We start from the raw sequence: 21,323 nt of genomic DNA on the forward strand, positions 1-21,323 counted from the left end.
TCAGTTTTATCTTTGTACTAGCAAAGAACAATATTAGACTGAATGTTTAGAAAAACAGTATAAATTAAAATAGCATAAAAAATGAAACAGGATAAATCTGACAAAGGATGTTAAAGACATATACACTGAAAGCTACAGAATATTGCTGAGAGAAATTTTAAAAAGCCCAAATAAATAAGGTGATAAACCATGTTCATGGGTTGAAAAACTCTATATTGTATAGATGTCAATTCTCCCCAAATTGACCTATAAATTCAATACAATTCCAATCAAAATCCTAGTAAGGTTTTTGTGTAAAAATTGACAAACTGATTCTAAAATGGAAACGAAACTGCAAAGGTCCTAAAATAGCTAAAACAACTTTCAAAAAGAATAACAAAGTTAGGAGACTAATGTCACCTAATTTCAAGACTAATAGAGCTATAGAAGTCAAGATTGTGTGCTATTGGCACAAAAAGAAACAAATAGAGTAAGGGGACAGGATAGAGAGAAGAGAAATAGACCTACCCAAGTATAAACAACTGGTTTCTCTACAACTGTAAATGGGCCGTTCAGTGTGAAAAGACAGACTTTTCCACCCATGTTTCTAGAGAAACAAGAGGGCATTACATGCAAAAACAAAAGAAAACAAAACAAATTTTGATCAATGACTTGCACCATATACAAACATTAACTCAAAATGGATCATGGAACTAAATGTAAACCCTGAAATAATAAACCTTCTAGAACAAATCATATAGGAAAATATTTATGACTTTAGGTTAGGCAAAGATTTCTTAGATGTAACACCAAAAGCACAATCTATAAAAGAAGAACTAGATAAATTGGATTTAAAAAGTAAAATGTCTGCTCTTCAAAAGATACTGTTAATAGAATGAAAAGTCAAGCTACAGGCTCAGAAAAAATATTTGCAAAGTAGAATTCAGATAAAGGATTGTATCTAGAATATATTAAGAACTCTCTAAAGTCAAGAATAGGGAAACAAATAACACTTAAAGTATGGACCAAATATTTGAAAAGACACTACACCAAAGAAGATATATGAGTGAAAAGATGTTCAACATCGCTAGTCATTAGGGAAATAAAGTTAAAATCAGAATGAGATACCACTGCACACCTGTTACAATGGGTAAGGTGAGAAAGAATGACTGTGCCAGCTGTTGGCAAGGAGGAACTGGGACTTTCCTACGCTGCTGGCAGGGATGTGAAATAGAATCGCCCCTGTGAAAACCAACTTGGCAGTTTCTGTCAGAGTTAAACACGTGCTATTCCCCGGCTAGGCATTTACCCAAGGGAGATGAAAACATATATCCATGCAAAGGCTCGTATACAAATATACGTAGAAACTTTTATCGTAGTCAAAAACCGAAAATAATGCAAATGTCTACCAACAAGTAACTGATAAACAGTGTTGTATAGCCATCCAGTGAACTGACACTCAACACAAAGGAATGAACTATCGATACATTCCACAACTTGATAAATCCCAAAATACTTATCCTGAGTGAAAGGAGCTGGACATAAAAGATTACATACCGTATGATTTAATTTTTATAAAATTCATTGGTTTCCTGGGAATGGGTTAGGGTCGGGTGGAGCTGGAGTGAGAAATTACAAAGAAACGTTTGGGGATGACGCATGTGCTCATTATTTCTGTTATGGCCGTGGCAGGGGGGTCTGCGCACACACACACACACACACACATAAAACATTACACAGTAAATTCTCAAGGTCCTCTTTGACAGATTCCTCAACTGTAAGCAAAACAGCAAATAGTAAAACCAATTCTACTTTAGGTTAATTGATATAAACAAGAATTAAATTCCTACAGCACCTCATCAATGTTATAATGAAACGACATAGAACAAAATGATGTTACTTGAGAACCTGCTATATTGTAAATGTGTATAGATTATTCCATGTCAAGTGTACCTCAGTAAAGCCGCTAAAAATTCAACTCTAGTTATTTTTGTTGGGTTTCAGGATAGAGCAGAGAAATAGATGTGGTTCGCCCACTGTGTTTAAACGAAAATACAATCACATAACTTTTTAAACAATCCTGTTCTTATTTGAAAATCTACAAAAACTTTTGCTTGCTCTATTTCTCTCTATCATTAAGACTTCCATTAGTTTATGCCTCATTTTGTTCCCAGCCCAAGCAAGTACTGGGTTGGGTCCCAGTGCAATGACTTACCAGAGGTGGCTGGAATGCTATTGCCTGAGGGTTAATCCCTTACTCCAATCAGGTGCAGATCTGTCCCTGAAGCAAGAGAAGAGACTAAGCAATCTTTCAGATTCTTTTCTTTTCAATAAATTTATTAAGTAGTTACATTATAAATGGTTGATCTTAAAAATGAAGGAGGCAGGTAAATGAGATAATGCACCTTGGCATTTGCATTTCATGTAAGTCCTCTCCTTCCTCCCCCCGTAGTCTTAGTGATACAGTCTCTGGAACGCTACAGGTTCCTGGGATGGGTGGGGTGAGCCTGAACGATGCCCACATGTATCGTAAGCCCAGGACATGCATGGGCCCATGAGAGGCACACCCCTACCATGATTGGTGGACCTGGGTTAGAATTCCTTTTCTCAGAACTGCTTTAATCATGCATTACTCTTTTTTAGAAAAGGAGCCTCTGGTTTTACCAGTTATATTTTGCTAACAATCCCAGTAGGCAAATAATGTTTTTAATTTAAAGTGTTTTTGTTCTCATGGTGAGTGAGAGAGTCCCAAAACGGTGAGGATTTTTTCTTTAGTATGATTCAGAAATAGAAACTCCCAGATCTGAAAGACCTTTAAAATAGACATCAGAAGGTTCCAGTCTGGAACAGCACCTTACAAGTGAGGTAAAGCAATTCATGTTAAAGTTTAAATTGTTAAAGGGAAAAAAAGGAAACGGGGAAATGAGTCCCCTGAGGGTAGTGTCCATGTTTTATTACCTCTGTATTCACACTGCCAAGCAAAATAGGTAACCATCTGTTGGACATTTACAATTTGGGGGTGATTTGCATTCATCTCCTCTTACTCTAACACGAGGTCACCTCTTTAGGGTGGGGAAGTCATTGCCGGTGGAGCAGGTGAGACACTCAGTGTTCACTCACAGGTGGCCAGGCCTGGGCATTAATTTCCCTCAGGACAGTGACTGGTTCAGAAATAGGCGTGTGAACTAAGATGAGCCCATTACAGCTCTCCCCAACGCCTTCTGTCCCTGTTTGTCGGAAAGACTTTTCTGAGATATATACACAGCCTCCGACTGTAGGAGGAAAGGTGAGGCCCTGACGCCTGTGTCTGAGCCCCTCCCCCCAAATCCAGGTGAGGCTGAAAGTAGCCACAATCCTTTTTGGTTTGAGGTTAAGTTGGGCTGGGTTTCTGTCACTTAAAACCAAAAGAATTACAATTAATACGATTGTGATAATTTAATGAAACCCTTTAAAATAGATTTAAAAAATAAATATGAAGGTCAGCTGTCTTCCAACTCAAATGAAAACAAAATATGCTTTCAAGATTTCTTCAGTTTTTCGTTTTCAAAAGTTTGATTATGATGTGTGTTAGCATGTATTTGGGGGGGGTTATCCTGTTTGGGGTTCACTAGATTCTTGAATCTGTGGGTTAATGTCTTATGCCAAATTTTGAAAATTTTCAGCCATTCTTTTTTGAACACTTTTTCCAGGCTCATTCTTTCTCTTCTCTAGAAAGACTTTCGTTGGCCCCACAGGTAGGTCCCTGAGGTTAGGTTCATTGTTTTCTTCAGTCTATTTTCTTTTCATAGTTCAAATCGGGTAACTTTTATTGCTCTAACTTCAAACTCGCTGCTTTATTCTTCGATCTTCTTCAGTCTGCTTCTGAGCTCTTCCAGTGAGTTTTTACATTTAATGTTATCTTTCAGTTCTAAAATGTTCTTTTGGCTCTTGTTCATAGTTTCGATTTCTTTACCAAAACTCTATTTTTTTCATTTCTTTAAAGCATGTTAAAATGTTCCCTGTGAAACACTTTTATAATGGCTTTTTTACAACTCTTGTCAGATTGTTTCAGTTCTGTGTCATCTTGGTCTTGCGATCTGTTGATTGCCTTTTCTCAATCTCGTTGAGATTTTCCCAATTCTTGGGAAAATTACATCTTTAAAATTAGTTCCAGACTTTCTGGGTATTATGTCATGAGACTCTGGCTTTTATTTAAATCTTCAGTTTTAGCAGGTATCCTCTGACATCACACCAGTGGGGGAAGGGTGATGCTGCCTTGTGGCTGGCAGTTGGGAGTGGAAGGCCCAGGTCTGCACGTGGTCTCCACCAAAACTCAGGAGGATGGAGGCTTTTGTTACTGCATAGTTAGTCGGAAAGTCCTGGAGCCCACTTGGCCTCCTCTGACAACACCCAGTGTGGGAAGGGCTGGGAGCAGAAGCCTGTTCCAGCTGGGCGAGGGTGGATTCTCGGCCCCCACACAGGACTCTTGACAGGGGCTGGAGTGGGGCCTCTGTTTTTCCTGTGGCATTTGGCTGCAGTGGAGCCATTCTTGTCTAAAATGTTTCAGTCTTGCTAGACTGTTCCTATCCTATCTTTTGGCTGAAAGAACAGGCATCTCTTGAGCATTTTCTTATCTGTTGGCATCTCTGGGTTGTTAGCTTCTCCAGCATCTGGCTGAGAATTTGAAGGAAAAAGAAAATCCAGTGAACTCAAAACTCAATGCCTGTCATTCCTTGGGTCCTGGGGTCCCTACCCATTCTGTTTTCTTTGCTCTACCTTTCAGGGTGTGTGTGTGTGTGTGTGTGTGTGTGTGTGTGTGTATGAATATATGCTCGAAACACAAATGCATGTACCCTATGACACAGAAATTCCTCTAATAAGAATTCACCCTACAAAAATATTCATAATTTATAATATTTCATACAAAGATTCACTATAGCATTGCTATGTATGTTTGTTTAATAGTTAAACATTGGAAACAACCTACATGACCATCATTAGGGGACCAGTTTTCTAGTTACAGTAGATACTTACAACTGAATATTTGACAGGTTTTACAAAGGAAATAGCACTGTTGCTATAGCACTGTGTGCATTGGTTAGGTACCATCTCCAAGATACATTATCAAATAAAAAGGTAAAAGGCAAAACAGTGATAGTGTGTGATACCATTTGTTTATATAAAACAAAAATAAACCCACTTAACATAGCTGTTTTTATATTTACATATTATGTATATATTTTTCAAATTTCTGTAAGTTTATCCAAGACACTGGCAACCCTGTTAACCTCTCATGTGTGAACTAGTGCCTGAGGGAAAGATGCAGGAAGGAAGCTTAATTTTCACTCTGTACCTTGGTCTAAACATCAGGTTCCCAGGACTCAGAGCCTGAGACAGGGATTGAGTGTGTGCTTTCAGGAAAAGGGGAATGAGGCGGCAGTAAGAAGGGTGGGCCCGGGATCAAAAGCTAAGCAAGAATGCATCTTGGCTGGAGTCCCGCTTCTGCCCGATGCCTTGAGGAGCTCTGGGATGTGAATTATGCCGTAGGGTGTCCTCCCGTGATACAGAGTCCAGGCTTTTGTATCCTGATCAGTCAGCAATTGGCAGTGAACTGCCCTCAGGAGACGTATCTTCTCAGGAGAGGTGGCTGCTATTGGACAAAAACATATCTCTAGAAAAAGGGTCAGTTCAATCTTCACAGCCATTGAGAAACCAGATTAGGAAAAGGGACTTGGGACCAATAGGTGTCTACCACAACCTCATTGTATTTCTTGAAATCTGAAGAGAATGCATTTACCGCCTCAAAAAAAAAAAAAAAATTAGAAAAGAGTCTCTTTTTGTGGTTTGTCTGAGTCTAAATTCAGTACAAATGCCAAAATTCAAACAGAAAGGTAGCCTTAGAAATCCTTAGCAAGACTCCAACCTGGGACCACATGTTAGTCAATTTTTCCACCAGTATTGGAACAAATTGTGGCTTTTTTTGGAAGAGTACCACATGAAATAGTTGGCTCCATGTAGATCACCTTTATTTGAAGAATCCACAACTTTAACTGGCCTCACATTCACTGATGAGAGTTTCCAGGATGCAAAGCGGAACTGAGGGAACAGTAGATTTTCATCCCTCATCCCAGGCTCACCCAAGGACAGAATGTGAGGGAACTAAGCATATTATTTTGTCTCTGTTCTTTATTTTTCCTACAAAATGTAGTAATGAATGCAGTACATGTTGCATAGAAAGATTATCCAGAAATTGGACAAAAGGCAAAAGGTGACTAAGTGAACTTTTAATATCCTATTAGAGCATTTTCTGATAAACCCCTTGGAGGATCGTTATTTCTCAGGAAATGAAACTTGTCTGGCGAGCAATTGATTAGATCCAGGTGTCTCACATCTTTATAAAGTTAGATGTTAGCTCATAAAAACTGGTCAGTATGATTCCCTCCATCCAAACCCCTGAAGAAAAGATAACCCACAGGTTATGGTTTTATCTTCCTCTAGGATATAAACCAGTTCCACATCTAACTCAAAAATCTGATTTCAGCATTCCCTTTCCCACTGATCTTTATGTCCCAGTTTCTCATATCCTCATAAAACTATTTTCTCTGTCTTCTGGTTCCTTCACTGATGAGTTAAAACTTTGACATGCTCACTATTTATGAGAATCATGCTTTTTAAATAATTTGAGAAAATATGCTTTTTCAGTGTAAACTAACTGTAAATTTATGTGGTTAAATGCACATACAGAGTAGCTTGCTATAAAAGAACGCATTGCATGACAGCAAATCCCAGTGGGATAAAACAACACCAGATTCACTGTACATCTCTTTCTCTTGCGGGCAGGGTTGTACGCATTTAAATTTGAACGGTGGCTATTAGCTTGGCTGCTGAAGTACTTTACATACTGACAAGGTAGTACTTTGAAAGATGGCTTCACTAATAAAGAGAATAAAAATAAAAATTAGTTATATATTTTTCCTGGTGCTTTTTTCCTCAAAAAAAAAAAAAAAATTAGAGAAGAGTCTCTTTTTGTGATTTGTCTGAGTCTAAATTCAGTACAAATGCCAAAATTGGCAGAGCCTTGGGCCTAAGTTTGCCATTATTAGTAAGTGAAAATACAGACTATCTAGTTAAATTTAAACTTCAGATAAAAAAAATTAGTATAAGTAGATCTCAAATATTGCAAGTATTTTATCTGAAAAGCTGACCTGGAGAGTCCCAGAGTTCAGTTCGGGCTGTAAGAAGCAGGCAGGGAAGCAGCAAGGTGGTTTCCAATAGTGCAGGAATGCAGCGGATCCTAGGCAGTACGAGGCCTGTGCTGGGAAATGCCAAGGGCCAAACCCAGGAAGCAGAACCTGTTCCTCATTCCAAGGAGTGAAGCCTCGAGTCAGGAGCTAAGTCGCAGGGCAAACAGCTCGAGCCAGAAATGGGGCCAACACCTGGCTCACCAGCTATTTCCAGCCAGAACTCGCCCCTGTGGCCGGTCAGCAAGGTGTTTAAAATTACTTAAATTAATGTACGTGCAGACATGAGTTAACTCGTGACTGGTCAGCAAGGTGTTGAGAATTCACAGAGCTGCTCTGAAGGTTAATTAGGGTTTTTTTTGGTTTTTTAATTTTTTAAATATATCTTTATTGATTTCAGAGAGAGGAAGGGAGAGGGAGAGAGAGAGATAGAAACATCAGCTGCAGCCCGCAACCCGGGCATGTGCCCTGACAAGGAATCGAACCCCGATCGCCTGGATCCTAGGTCGATGCTCAGCCGCTGAGCCACGCCCGGCCGGGCTGAAGGTTAATTTGTTAAAGTGGCTTTTATTTCCCAGACACTCTGGAAAGTCCATCCAGATACATGAGTTGAGGAAACATATTTAAAAATTCAAAGAGAGCATATATTTTTTTAAATTGTGGTAAATTATACATGACATGATATTTATGGTTTCAGCCATGTTGAAGTGTACGACTCGGCGGCATTAAGGACCTCCACACTGTTGTGGAGACATCACACTCTCTAGTTCACGCACTTCCTCATCTTCCCAAGCACAGCCATCTGGTCATTAAACAGCAGCTCCAGCAGCTCCAGCGACTCCCAGCCCCTGGTAGCCCTATGGTACTTTGTCTCCTTATGAATTTGTCTATTCTCGGTAACTCGTATAAGAGGAATCACATACAGTGTTTGCTCTTTTGTGTCAGGCTTATCTCACTAAGCATAATCTTTCCAAGACTTATTGTTATGGATCAGAATTTTATTCTTTTTTTTTTTTTCCCTCACCAGAGGATATTTTTCCCCATTGCTTTTCAGAGAGAATGCAAGGGAGGGAGAGAGAGAGAGAGAAACACCGATATGAGAGAGACACATCGATTGCCCTGACCAGGGCTGGAGACCGTGCCTGCAGCCGAGGTACATGCCCTTGGCTGGAACTGAACTGGAGACGCTTCAGCCTGAGGACTGGCCATCTAACCACTGAGCCAAACTGGCTAGGGCCAGAATTTCATTCTTTTTAAGGCCGAATAACATTCCATTGTAAACATATATCACATTTTGTTCATCCATGAAGAGGACATTGTGTGGACATTTTAAGCATGCCTGTGTAACAGTTATTTATTGCTATATAAAAAGGGCTCCATAACTAACTGTATTAAAATAACAACTTTTCTTTAAAAATTGGTGTTGTTGTTGGATACACTTGGCAGTTCTGCTGATTTGCGGCAGGCTTCAGCGACAGCAGCTGGGCTGGGAGCTGACCGGGCTGGGACAGCCTCGCTGGGGTGGCTTGTCTCTGCCTCGTGTGGCCTCTCATCTTCCAGCAGGCAGCCTGGGTGGTGGAAGGAGGGGAAGTGGGCAAGGCATCCTCAAGCCCAGGCTTGAAACCAGCACACGTCACTCTTGCCTCCATCAAAGACCAGCCTCGATTCAAGGGTGGGAAATAGACTACACCGTTTCATGGGAGGAGCTCAAAACTCAGAGCCTCTACCCACAGATATGGAGAAGAGAATACGTCTGGCCATCTTTGCAGTTCACCATAACCTAGTAGAGTGAAAAAAATTTGTCTGAAAGTTTGTTTTTGTACTTCCCAAATTGGTCAACAGATTCAATGCAATCCCTATCAAAATTCTAAGAGCATTTTTATTTTTTAAGATATGGACAAGCTGATTTTAAAATTCATATGAAATTTCAAGGGACTTAGGAAAGACAAAATAATCTTGAAAAAGATGAGCGAAGTTGCAGAACTCACATTTCTCAATTTAAAAACTTACTACAAAGCAAAAGCATCCAGGACAGTATGGTGCTGGCATAAGGATAGAAATATAGAACGATGGCAGAAGATTCAGAGTCCAGAAATAAACTGATATATCTGTGGTCAATTAAAATTTAACAAGAATGCCAAGGCCAGTCAATGGGGAAACAATAGTGATTTTAACAACTGCGGCTGAGACAACTGGACACCATGAACAAAAGAATGAAGTTTGATCCTTACCTTATATCACATACAAAAATTAACTCAAAATAAATCAAAGACCTAAATGTAAGAGCTAAAAGTTTAATTCTCTTAGAAGAAAACATGGTAGTAAATCTTCATGACCTCAGATTTCGCAGTGGAGTCTTAGATCTGACACCAAAAGCATGAGCAACAAAAGAAAAAAAATAGATAAATTGGATTTCATCAAAATTAAATCTTCTAGTGTCATGTTTCAAATGACACTATCAAAAAAGTGAAGAGACAACTTATAGAATGGGAGAAATATTTGAAAATCAGATATCTGATTAGAGACTTATACCTTGAATATATAAAGAACTCAACACAATATAAAGACATACACTTTAATTTTAAAAATGGGTAAAAGATCTAAACAGACATTTCTCCAAAGAAGATATATAAGTGACTCAAGAAGATACATAAATGGCCAATAAGAACCTGAAAAGACACTTAACGTAATTAGCCATTAGGGAAGCAAATCTAAACAAGATACCATTTACATCTGCCGGGTGGGATACTACTTCACTTCTACTCGGATGGCTATTTTAAAATGTCAGATAATAACACTGTTGGTGACAGGAACAAGTCACAAAATACCACATGTTATATGATTCCACTTATATGAAATTTCTAAAAGAGGCAAATCTATAGAGACAGAAAGTAGATTATTGATTGGGAGGAATGGGGGACTAGGGAGGTGACAAACAGTAAGAGTTTCTTTTTGTAGTGATGAAATGTTCTAAAATTGACTGTTATGATGGTTGCATCTATTGGTAAATATATTAAAAAACATTGAATGGTACACTTGCAATATGCAAATTACATGGTATTTCAATTACATATCAAAAGCTGTTATTTTTAAGAGGTCACTTATTGCATAACTCCATTTATATAAAGTGTCCTGGTGGGCAAATCCATAGAGTTAGGAAGTAGAGAGGTGGTTAGCAGGGATCAAAGGGAAACAGGAGTGACTGTTAAAAGGTGGGGAGTTTCTTTTTGAGTTGATTTAAATGTTCTGGAATTGGAGGGTGGTGATGGTTGCACAGCATTGTAAATATACTGAAAGCCACTGGGTTGAATGCTTTAAAATGGTGAATTTTATGTGATAGGAATTTGGTCTCAATAAAAAATTTATAGCTTGTTTCATTTGTTTGTTTTAGATACTGAGAAAGACAAATGATTCCTTACACTTCTATTTAAGGTGAGCTCATTAAGTAATTGAAACAAATTAGTCCAAGAAGTTTAAGTAAAAGCTCTCTAGTTTTTCTAGATTTTATTGCTCTGACTTACACTGACTATAATTTGTATCCGTATACATTCTTTAAATGACCACATTTACTTATGGGAAAAATAAGAAACCCAACCACTATTCTAGACTCTTGTTTTTAATTAATGCAATTATTACCAAATCTGAGGCAGTTCTTTAAAGGCACTCACTAGACATTACTGAGCTCTAATCGCTATAATTTTCACATTTAATTATTTGGCCTAAATATCTACTTACTTATCTACATATGTATAAACAAAATAGGGAGAACAAATTATAATAATTTCTGCTTTTGGAGTCCTTCCCTGGGTCCACATTATGACAAAGTATTTTTGTATTTAGGATAAAAATCAATAGGAGGTGATTCAAAACTAAATTGTTGAATAACAAGTATTGTCATAGTTACAAGACAGCTGGCATCACGGAGCAATGCGTGGTGGCAGGACACGCCTGGATAACTGTCAGCTGCTTTGTCTGGAGATGTCGTGCAAACGCATCGCTCATCTGTTCCCTTTCCTTCAACTCAGGCTTATTGCCGCAGGGCTGCGTCTGTTGAAACTTACATTGCTGAATGTTTGATGGACTAGTGTGTGTGTGTGTGTGTGTGTGTGTGTACATATACATATATATATGTGTGTGTGTGTATATATATATATATATATATATTTAAAAGTATCATTAGTATCTGGGGGTTGGGAGTTTCCTAAAATTCTGAGTAATAAATAATTTGTTGATTTTAGAAAGTGATAATGCCCAGAGTTGATAAAGATGTGGGAAAATAGGCAACGTCAATACTCTGCTGCTGAGAACATAAATTGGTACTAAACTTCTGGGAAACAGCTTGGTAGAATGCCACCAGGTCCTAAAAATGCATGCACCCTTTGACCCAACAATTCTAATCTTAGAAATATAGCCTGAGAAAATAATGGAATTAACGTGAAAAATTCCATGTTTATTGTATCAGTGTATCTGTATAAACACCTGCACTGTGAGCAGTCTGCATTCCTACCAGCAGGCATTAAGTTTGACATATTTATACGAGATACGGCCATAGACTGACGCTCATTAATATGGAAAGATGTCCAAAATATATTACTGGTGAAAAATGAAGGTGAGCAATCAGTATTTATTGACAAATGCCGTTAAAATGATACAGAGATCAGATTATGCCTTTCTATATTTCCTGAATTTTTGCAACCAGAGTGTGTTATATGTACAATCATAACAATCAGTGAAATCAGTTCCATCTGGAAGAAAAAGATGCCTTTGTTCCCAGAGTGGTTAACCCCCTCTGTTCATCGTTTTCATCCACTAAGCGGCATTCGTGTCCGACGAGGTCTTTGAAGTTCACTGCACCATCCTCAGGGAACAATGCAGATTTCTCCCTGTCCCGCAAGAGCTTAGAGAGGCCAAGGTCAGGTCAAAGGTCACCCCGGAGAGGGGCGATGGTGGCCAGTTCCTGGGTCTTCAGCAGGTTGCCACATTCAGGGTTCTTACGTAGAGTTACCACGATGTTTTGCAGGTAAACTTGTGTGACACCCCTCCCAGGAATTTTGAAGAGCTCAGCACAGGCCATGCCACTGACTCTCCAAACCATGAGCCTCCCTCAGCCTTGGGAACCCCCCCTGCACTCTCCCCCAGCATGTCTATCCCACGCCTCCTGTTCCCTCTCCAGGAGAGAGGCAGCCTGGGCCTCGTTTGGTGGGGTCGGAGGAGGAGCTTGCTGGCCACTGTTTCCATTACCATAAGTGTCAGGGTTACTGAAACCAGGTACTAAATGTGTTTGATCACCTGAATAAAAAGTTCATTGCACCTGGCTACTCTGTGGAGGAGAAAGTCCCATCCCTACGATTTTGTTCTATAAACTTAAGGATGATATAAATAAAAGGTAGAAGGACAGGATATTCCCAAGTCTGACATAGCCGTTTTAGTCATAACTGTCCCTCACTCCAGCAAAAAACAGGAGGGGTATTGCAGGGAGTAGATCAGAATTCAGCAATGCCTCTTGTCCGTGGAACAGACTAATAGACCTCAGGGACAGGGGGTGGGAGGACTGGAAGAGGTCAGCCAAAGAACGTATACGCATATATTCATAGCCCAGGGGCACAGACAACGCTGTGGTGAAGGCGGGAGGTGCGGAGCTGGGTGGAGAGGGGACAAAGGGGGTGAAATGGGGGACTTCTGTAATAGTGTCAGCAATAAAAAAAAGGAATGCCTCTTGTCCAAGAAACCTATGCGAATCATATTGTCACTGTTCTTGTACATCGTGATATCCTCACAGTTTACTTTCAATAAATGTCGATGAAATATAGATGGAGTTAACATTGCACAGGGATGTAACATGTCTTATTACATATCCAATTGCACACTGTAGTTGGATATTGATATGCTGACTGTTTTCAAGAAGGGCTCTACTATAACCAAGTAAGATCCAAGTGCATAAACAGATTGGCGAAATTTCAATTTATTAAGAGAAAAATTGCATCCTGCAGAGAACACTGAAGCCTGCAATTGAATGCAGTATTTACATGAGGGGAACAAATTTTAGTGGCCAGGAGAAATGAAAAAAGTGTAAAATTTGTTTGTCTCAAAAGAGCCAAGTCTAAGTGTATTTCATAAAACTTCCACCAAAAAGGCGTTACAAAGCTGGGAATTAATGCAGCTTAGTCCTGGATTATAAAAATGAGCAAATCCGGTTTTGTAATTATCTATTATAAGTAGTAAGTAGTGTTTCCTTTTTTCCTCCCCCTCCCTTTTTTTGCAGTTTTACAGCTTTACTTGACGATCAGCAGTTAGTTCTCACACACATTAACTGCAGATTTTCGAAAGCGGTGACAGGCATGTAGGGGACAACTGCACAGAGCTTGTTTGGCGAACTTCATCCCAGTACGTCTTCCGGACAAGCGCCCCTGGACACAGCCCGGGACACTCCTCGCTCCTTTGGCCAGGCAGCTCTGCTGAGCCAGGTGTCAATGCGCATCTGGAGGTCCCCTCTCCATCCTGGTAAATTCCCCGACCTCTGTGAGGGCCGAGGGGCACGCTTCCTGAAACCCACTCCATGGATGTGCTTGTGAATTTTGATGGCTCTTCTCCGGTCACTATCTTGTTGACGGCCGGAGGGCCCTTCTTCTCACCACCCTTCTTTGCGGGAGCCATTATGCCTGGCCCACGTTGGAAAGAAAGAGCTCAAGGTATTGTGGGAGAGGGAGGCAGTGTTCCCTAGTGTCTTTTAGTTTGGTTTATATCACTCATATGGTTGAGATTGGTAGTGTCTCCCTTGGGCGGCTACCCAGGTGCCTAGTGTCATTCAGGACTGCATTTTTTTTTTCTAAAAAAAAGCATTATTATCTTTTTTTTTTTTAATATATCTTTATTGATTTCAGAGAGAGGAAAGGAGAGGGAGAGAGAGAGAAAGAAACATCAATGATGAAAGAGTCATTGATGGACTGCCTAGCTCACAACCCGGGCATGTGCCCTGACTGGGAATTGAACCCCGATCGCCTGGATCCTAGGTTGACGCTGAGCCACGCCTGGCTGGGCCCAGGACTGCGTTTTTTAAGTAATCCTGTCATTTACTCCTTCCCCATTGCCCCTCCCGGGTAAACGGATAAACAGTCCAAACCAATGGAAAGTAAAGATTTCTTTTGTTATTTAGGGAGTAAGTGCATTTTAAGCATGTTCACTCCTAAGAGAATGAATCTCCCTAATGAGGGGGCTCTCAGGCAAGAGAATAGGATATTTTTGTCAGGAATGCCTTTAGGTGCCCCTCAAACATTGTGGTGAGTATTGTCCTATAAGGTAGGCTCCTCTGAACCTGGCTCTCTTCCCAGGTGCTACCTGGAAGCTAAACACAGGTCACCCGACCAGGCCCACAAAAGTGTGCTTCCAACCTCCCCATCCACATGTCGCCCTACCACCTTAGCCCACCGCACCCCTCTCCCTCTGGATGGAGTCTGCTTGTGTTTTCTCAAGGAGTCTTTAGAAACAATGTCGGCCTCTTCTGAGGGGGAAGGAGTAGAGAATGTTGATCAGGAGACTGTTAGCTCTGCTTGTTTACAGGATAGCTCAGTGGACCACCATTCTTGTCAACAGTAATTCTATGAATATGACATACAAGATGTAGGAAATTGTATCTGTATTTTTATAGTTGCAAAAATTACTTGGGCATTGGTAGATGATTGTAGCTGAATGAATCGATAATTTTAAGCAAACATAAAGACTTAAGTTAACTTATTTCCAGAATTATACATGTATAAAGACTCAGTGTGAAATGATGGTAGAATTAAACCTAACATGGGAAAATATTACATAAAAAATAAATGGACTGCCTGGCCGGGCGTGGCTCAGCAGTTGAGCATCGACCTGGGATCCAGGCAATTGGGGTTCGACTCCCGGTCAGGGCACATGCCCGGGTTGTGGGCTCGATCAATGACTCTCTCATCATTGATGTTTCTATCTCTCTCTCCCCCTCTCCTTTCTTCTTTCTGAAATCAATAAAGATATATTAAAACTAAATAAATAAATAAATGGACTAACCCTGGCCTGGTGGCTGAGTTGGTTGGAGCGTCATGATGTACATCAAAATGTTTCAGGTTTGATTCCCAGTCAGGGCACATACCTAAGTTTCAGATTCGATATGTCGATGTTTCTCTCTCATATCACTGTTTCTCTGTCTCCCTCTCCCTGTAAAAATAAAATAATAATCATTGAACATATCCTCAGAGAAAACCAGGGCATGCAGGGGAAGAGGGATGTGTTTTCACACAAGCTGTGTGAGATGGGAACTGCTAGCTGTTTTCTTGACGGAGGAGCGGGTTGGGCTCCGGGGGTCTCACAGTCTGCTTACTGGTGCCTTCATCGTCTTCCCACAGGGTGGGAGAAGGGGTTGGAGCATAGCAAGGGGCCCATGTTCCCATTTACCATATGTGTATGTTAAGGCAAATCATGAAACAAAGGTCATAATTATAGGAAATGACGTTTTGGTCTCAATACAGTAAAGATCCTTCTAATAACAGGGCTGTCTCTCCCCAGAGTGTGCTGGGCGAGCGAGGGGGGGCGCCGGTGAGCAGCAGGCTCCCGCCCCTGCAGCAGCTCCCACAGCGGCTGAGGCCCCCGTGGCAGGGGCAGGCTGGGCAGGGTCCTCCTGGCCGCCTCTAGTTGGATTAGATGCCTCTGCCCCTGCTTCCAATGCCCCCAGATTTTAGGGAGACCCATTTTTTGCGCCCACCTCTCCATACTGGCTACCAGTCTCTATAATGGCTGGCATATTGAGACAGTGGTGTGCCTGTAACGATAGCGGGTGCCTGTCACCATCTGGGGTGCCTGTCATGGTAGCAGGGTGCCTATTGCAATAGCGGGGTACCTGTCATGATAGTAGGTGTCTTTTGTGATACTGAGGTGCCTGTCACAATATGGGGTACCTGGCACAGTATGGGGTGTCTGTCACAGGTATGGGTGCCTATTGAAATAGTGGAATGCCTGTCACTATAGTGGGGTAACTATCACACTATGGGGTGCCTGTCACAACACAGATGCCTGTGGTGTTATGGGGTGCATGTCGTGATACCGGGGTGCCTGTCACAATAGCAGGGTGCCTGTCATGATAGCAGAGTGCTTGCTGTAATGTGGGGTGCCTATCACGGTAGTGGGTGTCTGTCAACATGTGGGTCTCTATCACGATAGTGGGGTGCCTGTCAGGATAGTGGTGTGTCTGTCATAGTATGGGGGTGCTTGTTGTGATAGTACGTGTCTGTCACAATATGGGGTGCATGTGGCAATAGTGGGAGCATGTCACAATGGTGGGGTGCCTGTCACAACAGTGCCTGGTCAGGAATTTGTTCTTATTGGTTCACTCACTTATTTGTTTTTTCCCAGGTGGCTGCCGCCTGTCGGGATGGCGGCTGCCACTTGAGGTGGTGCCCAGCCATGTCTGGCACGTTTGGTTTCTTTGTCTCCATCTATCTTTCTACCTGGAATAATTTTCATTCAACCTGAGGAAGTTTCTTTGACATTATATGGTGCAGACCTCCTGTGAAAAAAGTTCTCATTTTTGGCTTTTTTTTTCCCCTTCCTCTCTCTTCTTTCTGGATCTTTGATTATAAATATATTAGGCTTTTGGATAGATTATTTTCTCGTAAAGATTGCTTTTGAGGGGGGCAGAGGAGGCGGCTTTTTTTTAGTCTCTAATTTTGGGTGGTTACTATTTCCTTGTCTTCAGCTCAAAAACCTGTTGTTTCTGCAATACTTAACTATTGAGTCTATCAACAGACATTAGGTTTTATATTTTATATTTTTTACTTATATGATATCCATGTGTGTATTTTCAAATATATTTATAGCCCGGCCGGGCGTGGCTCAGCGGCTGAGCGTCGACCTAGGATCCAGGCGATCGGGGTTCGATTCCCGGTCAGGGCACATGCCCGGGCTGCGGGCTCGATCCCCAGTCGGGGGCCTGCAGGAGGCGGCCGATCAATGACTCTCATCTCTGATGTTTCTCTCTCTCTCCCTCTTGTTTCCTCTGTCTGAGATCAATAAAGACATGTTTAATATATATATATATATATATATATGTTCTCTGTTTCTCTTATTTTTGTTAATTTTTACGTTTGTTATAAATACTTGAATATGCTTTTAAAGTCTGGGGTGGATCATCAGCTCTGTCATCGATTTCCTCTCGATCATCAGTCATGAATTTGTTTCTTCCCACGTCTTGTATTTTGTTTGGACACCACAGCTGTTCATTATTATGTATCCAGATTCTGATAGTTTTTATTATATCTTGTCTTGTTTGGCAACAATTTATTAAATTTCAGTATTGGAAAAAGAAAAAAAAAGACTCAATGTGTAAGAAATTTTGCCACTTGAATAAAGAAAAAACTGGCTCATCCATCACTGCAAAAGTAACGCCTAACATTTACTGAGTGCTTACTGTGCTCCAGGTACTGCTATAAACATTTCATGAAAAGAATTATGTAACTTTATATTATGGAAAATTTCAAACTTAAAAAATAAAGAGGAGACCGTGAGAGAATCTCTGTGTATGCATCACCCAATTTCAACTGCTGTCATCAATATTTTAACATCTTGGGGTATGTTTTATCTACCACCATCATTCTCCTCCCCCAATTTATTTTCCTCTGGAGTATTTAAAGCAAATGCCAGGTGTCCTACAATTCACTCATAAGTACTTTAAATATATTCTAACTTTCAAAGCATATTAGCTCTTTTAGTCCTCACAACAAAGGGAGCTGGTGCTATTATTTCTATTTTGTGTATGTACAGGCTGAGGCCGAAGTTAGTAAGTGACGCAGGGGCTCACACCCCCAGCCCTGGAGTCTGGCTCTGGAAGCCGGGTGGTAGCCGGCCTCCCGGTGGCCTCGCCCCTGCCTCCGGGTGTCCTGGCCTCCCGTTACCAGGGCTGCCGTGAGCCCAATCGCGTATGGCAGGAGACGAGCCGTGGCGTAAATATTTGCTGGGGGATAACTTGTTACGTAGAAACAGATTACACAGCCTGTAATCTCAGTGCTCTGTTCTGCCCCAAATATAGGTCTGCGGTAGCCTTTTCTTTGCCACTGCTGTGCTACTTGAGGCAGTGCATTGAACGGAAAAGATAGTTAGGAGAGTTTAATATTACACATGCATTTCATTGTTATTTTAGTCTGGGAGTGGGCAATATGGAATTCTTTAATAAAGGGACTAGTTAATTAAACCAAATATTCCACTTTCATATCATTTCCATATCAGTACAAACTAATCTACTTCATGCTTTTAAAAATGGCTCCAGAGTAATTTATATTAGTTATAAACCAATACCCTATTAATTGGCAATTTGATTATTTTAGCTTTATTTTTCTACTACAAATTATGCTTCTCTGGACATCTTTGTACATCCAATCTTGGCGAACTTCCGCAAGCGTAACCTCATGGCATGTGTGCAGCGGCGAGCCTGCCAGCCACGGGTGTGTGCACTGCACATCGCCAGGGGCGCCGGGCCACCCGCATGGTCCTGCCCCAGTGTCCACCACCACCACTCCCCTGTGAGTCTCCCGCATTCCCACACTTTCATTAGCACTAGGTAGCGTGCAAGTCCTAAACTTCGTCCGTCCAGAAGGTGAGACGTGCCTGCCGCTGTGTGCACATGCAGCCCTTTACCTGTGGTTGAAGGCGAGCCCCTCTTCATGAGCACAGCGGTCACTGCTTCCTTTTCCCTGAACGTTTTTTATCTTTTGCCCTATTTTAGTCTTATGGATTTTTAAGGGCTATTTGTGAAGTGTGGCAATTAGCCTGTCAAATATGTTGCTAACATTTTTTCTCGGTAATTTCAGCGTTGGGTTTGTCTGTGAACCCTATGCTACAGTAATACGTATGTCCCCCGGCTTCCTTCCAGAGCCCCCCCTTTCGTTACCTAACGTCTCTGCTCCCTCTGAAATTATTTCGGTTTAAGGAGCAAGGTAGGGACCCAGCATTTTTGGTCCCTCCAAAGTTACCGAGTTCTTTTCATACCATATACAGTAACCTCTCATTCCCCGTCCATTTGAGGTGTCTCCTTTGTCACCCAGTAACTCTTCTTATGTATTTGGATCCATCGTCTCTGAGAGACACAGATGGCCAAATGGCGAAAGACAACCAAACACTGTCCAAGTTCAGAAGGAAAGAAAAGGCAGTGAATTCACTGCCCAGTTGTTTTCCCTTTGGGTTGTAAGAATAAATCTTTATTCAGGCAGTAATTTGTTGAGCACCTTGGTGCATATGTAAACTCTGCCTTTAGAAGCAGCCTCACTGTTAATGCTCTGAAGGCATCTCTTGGGAATCCTCACACTTTGTGTGGGAAGCCAGCTTTCCAGACGGCCCCCAGCAGGCCCGCCTCCGCTGTGCCCACCTTTACGCCGCCCCGCAGTGGGTGAGGGTTGGTCTGTAAACGGGACAGATGCGACGGGTGCGAGACTGCAGGGATCAGTCATAACGAACAGGGCAGCTCTGCCTGGCCGGCCATCCGACCTGCAAGACAATCGATGCGCGTTGTTTCAAGCCGCTAAATTTTGGGGTGATTTGTTATATAGCAACAGTTAGCTACTCAATATGGTGTGTGAGGCAGAATTCATTCATCTGAAGCTTTAAAATGGGGTTTAGTAGAGCAAAATGATTTGCAACATAGCAATAACAAATTTATAGTTGTTTAGCACAAAATTGGCTAGCAAACTGCATAGCTATTAAAACGAAATTTACTTCCTCTAATTACCAAAGTTGCCATGAGAAAATGATATTTTCTTACAATAATCAACATATAGAAAATACATAATTGACTTTATAGGAGTAAGTTATTTGAAGATTTTAGAAATTATAATAAATGGAGACTGGTTTAATAGATTTTAAGAAGCTTCTTAAAGAATTATAATAAATATAAAAGAATTTCAAAAACAGAAAATTGGTTTTTATTTTTTCAAAATGCTAAAAATTTAAGAATCCATTTTCTTCTCTTCATAATAACTATCATTTATTAAGTCCTCACAATAGTCTTGTGAGGAAAATATTATTATGCTCAAATTTGTGCTAAGGAACCTGAGGCTGGGGCAACTTAAATCACTTGTTTGAGGTCACTCAGTAGGTGACCACGCTGGGATGTGAGCCCAGTTTTGCCTGCCTTGCTATCCTATACTTTTTCCAGTGTGACAGGACACTTTTCTAAAATTACTTTTAAGGTTCGATATGTGTTGAGTGTCACTTAGACTACCATTAATTGTGAAAAATAAACAGACTTAACAAATACTTACAATTTGGGTTTTAAAAAGCCACACTCTTAAATGAAAAGAAAAGGAGCGGCCGTCTAAGTTATACCACATTTCTCCGTCTCCCATCCACCCATTTCACTGGTTAACTGCTCATCTTCCTGCTTTCCACAGACAGTCATAAAACTGATGAGAACCTAAGTTTACTTAAAGAATAATCATTCCCTAGTTAACATTTAGTTGGTAAAGATACTTTTTTTTTTTTTTTTTACCAAAATAGATCCAGAGACATAGAAGCATGGAACAGACTTCTCAGACTGTGGAAGGCAGGGGGTGGGAGGGAGGGTGGGGAGAGAGTAAGCCAAGAACTTCTATGCACATATGCATAACCCACAGACAGAAAACAGTGAGGAGAAGGCCTGGGAGGGGGAGCGGGTGCCGGGGAGAGGGGATCAATGGGGGGAAAGGGGGATATCTGTAATACTTTCAACAATAACATATGTTATTATATAACATGTAACACGGGACCTATAACATCATATACATAACAAAAAATTATTCTCCAGCTAATATTTAGTTGATATACTAATCATTTTAGTTGATATACTCTTGTTATCTGCCTTCTTTAAAAACAGAAGATATGACCTTTCAATGCTTGGTAATCTATGCACAAGAAAATCTTAGGTTTGACCATCTTATCCATGACATACTGTTATAAATTAATAAATTTTCTCTTGCTTTTAAAATTTTTTTACTCTGGCCCGGCCGGGCGTGGCTCAGTGGTTGAGAGTCGACCTAGGATCCAGGCAATTGGGGTTCGATTCCTAGTCAGGGCACATGCCCAGGTTTCTGGCTCGATCCCCAGTCGGGGGCGTGCAGGAGGCAGCCAATCAATGACTCT

Source organism: Miniopterus schreibersii, assembly GCF_964146895.1.
Source record: "Miniopterus schreibersii genome assembly, chromosome: 7".
In the NCBI taxonomy this organism is placed as follows: domain Eukaryota; kingdom Metazoa; phylum Chordata; class Mammalia; order Chiroptera; family Miniopteridae; genus Miniopterus; species Miniopterus schreibersii.